The sequence below is a fragment of the Oryx dammah genome, unplaced genomic scaffold (assembly GCF_014754425.2).
Source record: "Oryx dammah isolate SB20612 unplaced genomic scaffold, SCBI_Odam_1.1 HiC_scaffold_5, whole genome shotgun sequence".
Classification (NCBI taxonomy): domain Eukaryota; kingdom Metazoa; phylum Chordata; class Mammalia; order Artiodactyla; family Bovidae; genus Oryx; species Oryx dammah.
This window is the reverse complement of record NW_024070189.1, coordinates 105,664,853-105,672,536: the sequence shown is the minus strand read 5'-3', so window position 1 is coordinate 105,672,536 and position 7,684 is coordinate 105,664,853. Positions and strand designations below refer to the sequence as shown.

Genomic DNA, 7,684 nt, shown 5'->3' with positions numbered 1-7,684 from the left:
AGGTCAAAGGGCCAGAAAGATATAGCCTGGCAAGACACAAAACTTTTAGACAATAACTACTCTACTTCAGCCAGACTCCACAGACGAAAATGATGGTCCCAGCCCATCTGTGTCACCACGGGTCATGAGGAGAGCCTAGACTTCTGTTCTCGTGCGTGTGCTATCACTCCAGTTGTGTCCAGCTCTTTGCGACCCTCTGGCCTGTACTCCTGTGTCCATGAGATTCTCCAGGCATGAATACTGCAGTGGGTTTCCATGCCCTTCTCCAGAGGGTCTAGACTTCTGTTCTTGCCATGCTGTAATGAGGTAGCTCCATCTATGCCTCCATTAGTAGGGTGCTGGCAGAGAAGGCCAAGTGAGGAGCCAAGACTTCTATACTTTTTGGGTGAAACACAAAACTTTGCCAATTATGAATATGCTTGAAACAAATGAAAAAATAGGACATCTCAGCAAAGAAATAGAAGATATAAAGAACTCTGAAAAATTTTATACCTAAATGTGCAGTAACAACAACAAAACCCTCAAAAACTGGCCTAAGAGTAGGATGGAGAGGATAGGGGAAAGAATCAATTAAATCAGTTAAGTTAAAGATAGAATGATATAGTGCTTGCTTTAGCAACATATATACTAAAATTGGAATGATACAGGGAAGATTAGCACAGCCCCTCAACAAGGAAGATGTGCAAATTTGCGAAGTGTTCCATATTTTAAAAAAAGATAGGATGAAATATATTAGCCAATTGAAATAATGATGAGAAAATAAAGTGGTGAAAAAAAAGAATAGAACTTCAGAAACATGTGGGCTTCTAACATAGATCTAAAATTTATGCCATCAGAGTCCCAGGAAAGAAGACAAGGGACTGAAAATATTTAAAGAAATAATGGCTGAAAGATTCTTAAATTTGGCAAAAAAAAAAAAAAAAACAAACAAGCAAACAAACAAAACACCTGAATGTACAATAAGAAAATGAGTGAACTCAAAGGTAAACCAGAAGAAATCCACATCAGTACACATCAGAGTCAAATATCTACAAGCTAAAGACAAACTGAAAAAACCTTGAAAGTAGCTAAAGAGAAACAATGCGGAAACCTTTGGGGAAAAACAATTAAAATTTCAGCAGATTTCTCACCAGAAACCATGGATACTACAAGGAAGTGGTACAGTATTGTTTCAAATGCTTAAAAAAATGACTGTCAAGCCAGAATTGTGTCAAGCCCATGAAAATATGCTTCAGGAATGTAGGGAAAATCAAGATATTCTCAGATGAAGGAAAACTAAGAGAATTTGCTGCTAGCAGATCTACCATAAAAGAATGGCTAAGGTAGTTCCTCAAACAGAAAAGGAAATAACAGAAGAGGAATCTTGGAACATCAGAAAAGAACAATGTTGATAAATACAGAAAAGGACAAAAATCTAAATAAATACAATAGACTTCCCCTCTTGAGTTTATTATTTTTGATGATTGAAGTAAAACTTATGACACCGTCTAATGTGATGCTGGGAGGGATTGGGGGCAGGAGGAAAAGGGGACGACAGAGGATGAGATGGCTGGATGGCATCACCGACTCGATGGACGTGAGTCTGAGTGAACTCCGGGAGTTGGTGATGGACAGGGAGGCCTGGCATGCTGTGATTCATGGGGTCGAAAAGAGTCGGACACGACTGAGTGACTGAATTGAACTGAACTGAATGTGGGGCTCAGTGTTTACAGAGATAATATTTAAGACAACTATAAATGCTGTAAGGTCAAGGGACTTTAAAGGAGGTAAGGGTTCTTCCCGTCACTCAAACTGGTAAAGTGGCAACACCATTCAGTTCAGTTCAGTTCAGTTGCTCAGTCGTGTCCAACTCTTTGCGACCCTATGCACTGCAGCACGCCAGGCCTCCCTGTCCATCACAAACTCCTGGAGTTCACTCAAACTCAGGTCCATATTGTCGGTGATGCATCCAGCCATCTCATCCTCTGTCGTCCCCTTTTCCTCCTGCCCCCAGTCCCTCCCAGCATCAGGGTCTCTTCCAATGAGTCAGTTCTTTGCATCAGGTGGCCAAAGTATTGGAGTTTCAGCTTCAGCATCAGTCCTTGCAATGAATATTCAGGATTGTTTTCCTTTAGGATTGACTGGTTGGATCTCCTTGCAGTCCAAGGGGCTCTCACAAGTCTTCTCCAATACCACAGTTCAAAAGCATCAGTTATTCTTTATAGTCCAACTCTCATATCTGTACATGACTACTGGGAAAAACCATAGCTTTGACTAGACAGACCTTTGTCAGCAAAGTAACATCTCTGCTTTTTAATGTGCTGTCTAGGTTGGTCATAGCCTTTCTTCCAAGGAGCAAGTGACTTTGAATTTCACAGCTGCAGTCACCATCCAGTCTGTCACTGTTTCCACTGTTTCCCCATCTATTTGCCATGAAGTGATGGGACCAGATGCCATGATCTTCGTTTTCTGAATGTTGAGCTTTAAGCCAACTTTTTCACTCTCCTCTTTCACTCTCATCAAGAGGCTCTTAAGTTCTTCTTTGCTTTCTGCCATCAGGCTGGTGTCATCTGCGTATCTGAGGTTATTGCTATTTCTCCTGGCCATCTATTTTCCAGCTCGTGCTTCATTCAGCCTGGCATTTCACATGATGTACTGAACCGTGAACTTCCTGATGTTCAAGCCGGTTTTAGAAAAGGCAGAGGAACCAGAGATCAAATTGCCAACATCCGCTGGATCATTGAAAAAGCAAAAGAGTTCCAGAAAAACATCTATTTCTGCTTTATTTCTGCTTTATTCTACTATGCCAAAGCCTTTGACTGTGTGGATCACAATCAACTGTGGAAAATTCTGAAAGAGATGGGAATACCAGACCACCTGACCTGCCTCTTGAGAAATCTGTATGCAGGTCAGGAAGCAACAGTTAGAACTGGACATGGAACAACAGACTGGTTCCAAATAGGAAAAGGAGTATGTCAAGGCTGTATATTGTCACCCTGCTTATTTAACTTCTATGCAGAGTACATCATGAGAAATGCTGGGCTGGAAGAAACACAAGCTGGAATCAAGATTGCAGGGAGAAATATCAATAACCTCAGATATGCAGATGACACCACCCTTATGGTAGAAAGTGAAGAGGAACTAAAAAGCCTCTTGATGAGAGTGAAAGAGGAGACTGAAAAAGTTGGCTTAAAGCTCAACATTCAGAAAACGAAGATCATGGCATCCGGTCCCATCACTTCATGGGAAATAGATGGGGAAACAGTGGAAACAGTGTCAGACTTTATTTTTTTGGGCTCCAAAATCACTGCAGATGGTGACTGTAGCCATGAAATTAAAAGATGCTTACTCCTTGGAAGGAAAGTTATGACCAACGTAGATAGCATATTGAAAAGCAGAGACATTACTTTGCCGACTAAGGTCTGTCTAGTCAAGGCTATGGTTTTTCCAGTAGTCATGTATGGATGTGAGAGTTGGACTGTGAAGAAGGCTGAGCGCCGAAGAATTGATGCTTTTGAACTGTGGTGTTGGAGAAGACTCTTGAGAGTCCCTTGGACTGCAAGGAGATCCAACCAGTCCATTCTGAAGGAGATCAACCCTAGGATTTCTTTGGAAGGAATGATGCTAAAGCTGAAACTCCAGTACTTTGGCCACCTCATGCGAAGAGTTGACTCATTGGAAAAGACTCTGATGCTGGGAGGGATTGGGGGCAGGAGAAGGAGATGACAGAGGATGAGCTGGCTGGATGGCATCACTGACTCGATGGACGTGAGTCTGAGTGAACTCCGGGAGTTGGTGCTGGACAGGGAGGCCTGGCGTGCTGCGATTCATGGGATCGCAAAGAGTTGGACACGACTGAGCGACTGAACTGAACTGAACTCTGCGTATAAGATAAGTAAGCAGGGTGACAGTATGCAGCGTTGACGTACTCCTTTCCTGATTTGGAACCAGTCTGTTGTTCCATGTCCAGTTCTAACTATTGCTTCTTGACCTGCATACAGATTTCTCAGGAGGAATGTAAGGTGGTCTGGTAGTCCCATCTCTGTGAATTTCCACAGTCTGTTTTGATCTACACAGTCGAAGGCTTTGGCATAGTCAATAAAACAGAAATAGATGTTTTTCTGGAACTCTCTTGCTTTTTGATGATTCAACATATGTTGGCAGTTTGATCTCTGGTTCCTCTGCCTTTTCTAAATCCAACTTGAACATCTGTAAGTTCATAGTTCACGTACTGTTGAAGCCTGGCTTGGAGAATTTTGAGCATTACTTTGCTAGCGTGTGAGATGAGTGCAGTTATACGGTAGTTTGAACATTCTTTGGCATTGCCTTTCTTTCCGATTGGAATGAAAACTGACCTTTTCCAGGCCTGTGGCCAGTGTTGAGTTTTCCAGATTTTCTGGCATATTGAGTGCAGCACTTTCACAGCATCATCTTTTAGGATTTGAAATAGCTCAGCTGGAATCCTATCATCTCCACTAGCTTTGCTCATAGTGATGCTTCCTAAGCCCCACTTGACTTCACATTCTAGGATGTCTGGCTCTAGGTGAGTGATCACACCATTGTGGTTATCTGGGTCATGAAGATCTTTTTTGTATAGTTCTTCTGTATATTCTTGCCACCTCTTCTTAATATCTTCTGCTTCTGTTAGGTCCATACCATTTCTGTCTTTTATTGTGCTAATCTTTATAAATGTTCCCTTGGTATCTCTAATTTTTTGAAGAGATCTCTAGTCTTTCCTATTCTATTGTTTCCCTCTATTTCTTTGCATTGATCACCAAGGAAGGCTTTCTTATCTCTTCTTGGTATTCTTTGGAACTCTGTATTTAGATGAGTATATCTTTCCTTTTCTCCTTTGCCTTTAGTTTCTCTTCTTTCGTAAGCTATTTGTAAGGCCTCTTCAGACAACCATTTTGCCTTATTGTATTTCTTTTTCTTGAGGATGGTCTTGATCACTGCCTCTTGTACAATGTCATGAACCTCAATCCATAATTCTTCAGGCACTCTGTCTATCAGATCTAATCCCTTAAATCTGTTTGTCAGTTCCACTGTATAATCGTAGGGATTTGATTTCAGTCATACCTGAATGGTCTAGCAGTTTTTTGTACTTTCTTCAATTGAATTTGGCAATAAGGAGTTCATGATCTGAGACACAGTCAGCTCCCAGTCTTGTTTCTGCTGACTGTATAGAGCTTTTCCATCTTCGGCCACAAAGAATATAATCATTGTGATTTCAATATTGACCATCTGGTGATGTCCATGTGTAGAGTTGTCTCTTGTGTTGTTGGAAGAGGGTGTTTGCTATGACCAGTGCAATCTCTTGGCAAAACTCTGTTAGCCTTTGACCTGTTTCATCCTGTACTCCAAGGCTAAATATGCCTGTTACTCCAGGTATCTCTTCACTCCCTGCTATTGCATTCCAGTCCCCCCATAATGAAAAGGACATCTTGTTTGGGTGTTAGTTCTAGAAGGTCTTGTAGGTCTTCATAGAACCGTTCAACTTCAGCTTCTTCAGCATTACTGGTCAGGGCATAGACTTGGATTACTGCGATATTGGAAGGTTTGCCTTGGAAATGAACAGAGATTATTCTTTCACTTTTGAGATTGCATCCAAGTATTGCATTTCAGACTCTTTTGTTGACTATGATGGCTACTCCATGTTTTCTAAGGGATTCTTGCCCACAGTAGTTGATATAATGGACATCTGAGTTAAATTCACCCATTCAAGTCCATTTTAGTTCACTGATTCCTAAAATGTTAGACTATAGAAATTATGTACATATAATGTAATACAGCAACCACCAAAGGGTATACAAAAATATACATTCAAAGACATTAGAGTGGAATTCTAAAAAAAGTCCCAGTAACCCAAAGGAAAGTGGGAATAAGAAAACATAAATGAAAACCAGAGAGAATAAGAGGGAAATATAAAGTGGCAGACTTAAGCCCTAACATGTAAACCTTTACATTAAATATAAACAGTCTAAATATATCACCTACAAGGCAGAGATAGGCAAACTGGATTCAAAAACGTGACCCAACTATGCAGTGTTGACAAGAAACTTATAATGTTTATAACGATATAGTTGAAAGTAAAAGGGTAAAAAATGTATACTATGCAAACATTAATTAAAAACACAAAAGTGGCTATATTTATAGTAAATAATATAGACTTCAGAGTGAATAAAATTATCAGGGACAGAGAGAGAAATTATGTGATGGTAATAAAGTTAATTCACCAAAGAAAGGACCGATCCGTCAGGAAGACATATCATAATAAACACACGAAAAGATGGTCAGCATTGCTCATTGTTAGGGAAATGCAAATCAAAACTATAATGAGATATCACCTCACTACCAGTCAGAAGGGCCATCATCAAAAAATCTACAAACAATAAATGCTGGAGAGGGTGTGGAGAAAAGGGAACCCCGTTGCACTGTTGGTGGGAATGTAAATTGATACAGACCCTATGGAATACAGTATGGAGATTCCTTTCAAAACTAGGAATAAAACTACCATATGACCCAGCAATCCCACTGCTAGGTATGAACCCCGAGAAAACCATAATTGAAAAAGACACATCTACTCCAATGTTTATTGCAGCACCATTCAGAATAGCTAGGGCATGGAAGCAATGTAGATGTCATTGACAGATGAATGGATAAAGAAGCTGTGGTACAGATATACAACGGAATATTACTCAGCCACAAAAAGGGACATAATTGAGTCAGTGCTAATGAGATGGATGAACCTAGAGCTTATTATTCAGAGTGAAGTAACTAAAAAAGAGATAAACAAATATACATTAATGCATATATATAGAATCTAGAAAGATGGTACTGATGAGCCTGATTGTAGGGTAGCAGTGGATACGAAGACATAGAGAACAAACCTATAGACACAGGATAGTGGGTAGAGAGGAGAGGGTGGGGCAAATGGAAAGAGCAGCATGGAGACATATACGTTAACATATGTAAAATAGATACAACCAGAATTTGCCCTGTGACTCGTGGAACTCTAACCTGTGGGCTCTGTGACCACCTAGAGGGGTGGGATAGGGTGGGAGGTGGGAGGGGGGAAAAAAAGCAAAGGCCGGTATTATAAGAATCTGTACAGATGTGGGGGAGTCTAGCGGGAATCCAGGCAGGGAGTCACGTGAATAAAACGGTGGTGCTGGGAGAATCTGGTTCCAGTGGAAAACTTCAGAGGCAGTTCTGACAGGAACAGAAAGAACCTAAGAGAGAAGGATGGAGTCCAGACCAGAGTGGCGGAGATAGCTTGGGTCATAGTGGAATGTCAACCCAAATGCTGTTTTCCAAACCTCATCAGTGGAGAGTGAGCACTTTGATTTTCTAGATGAACTGAATTTTTCTGAAAGTCCCTTTAGGAAAATGGCCATTTGAACCCCTCCAACAGACCCTTTCTCCAACAGCGCGCTAACTCCTGAAACTCCTCCACCACAAATGTTTCATATAGTAAAGTTGAGAATTAATTAGAAAAGGAAAAAAATCTCTCAAGTCAAAACACATATCTCACAACCTATTATAGCATTAAGATTAGCATTAAAGAAAGTTGGAAACTGTAATGTTTTAAGCACAATTTATAAGACAGATTTCCTGTGTGTCACTCTCAGATAATAAATGCTTTTCCTTCAAGTTGAAAAAAAAGAGAAGAGATATCAGTCCTAAATGTATATGCATCAAACAG

General features: G+C 40.6%; 1 non-coding gene across 1 annotated transcript; it reads left to right on the top strand.

Annotated features, from left to right (window-relative positions):
- The first annotated feature begins 607 nt into the window (after positions 1–607).
- On the top strand, positions 608–710 carry LOC120864993. The gene has a single exon (XR_005721319.1). It is a non-coding gene; the product is annotated as a U6 spliceosomal RNA (small nuclear RNA).
- Positions 711–7,684: the final 6,974 nt, after the last annotated feature.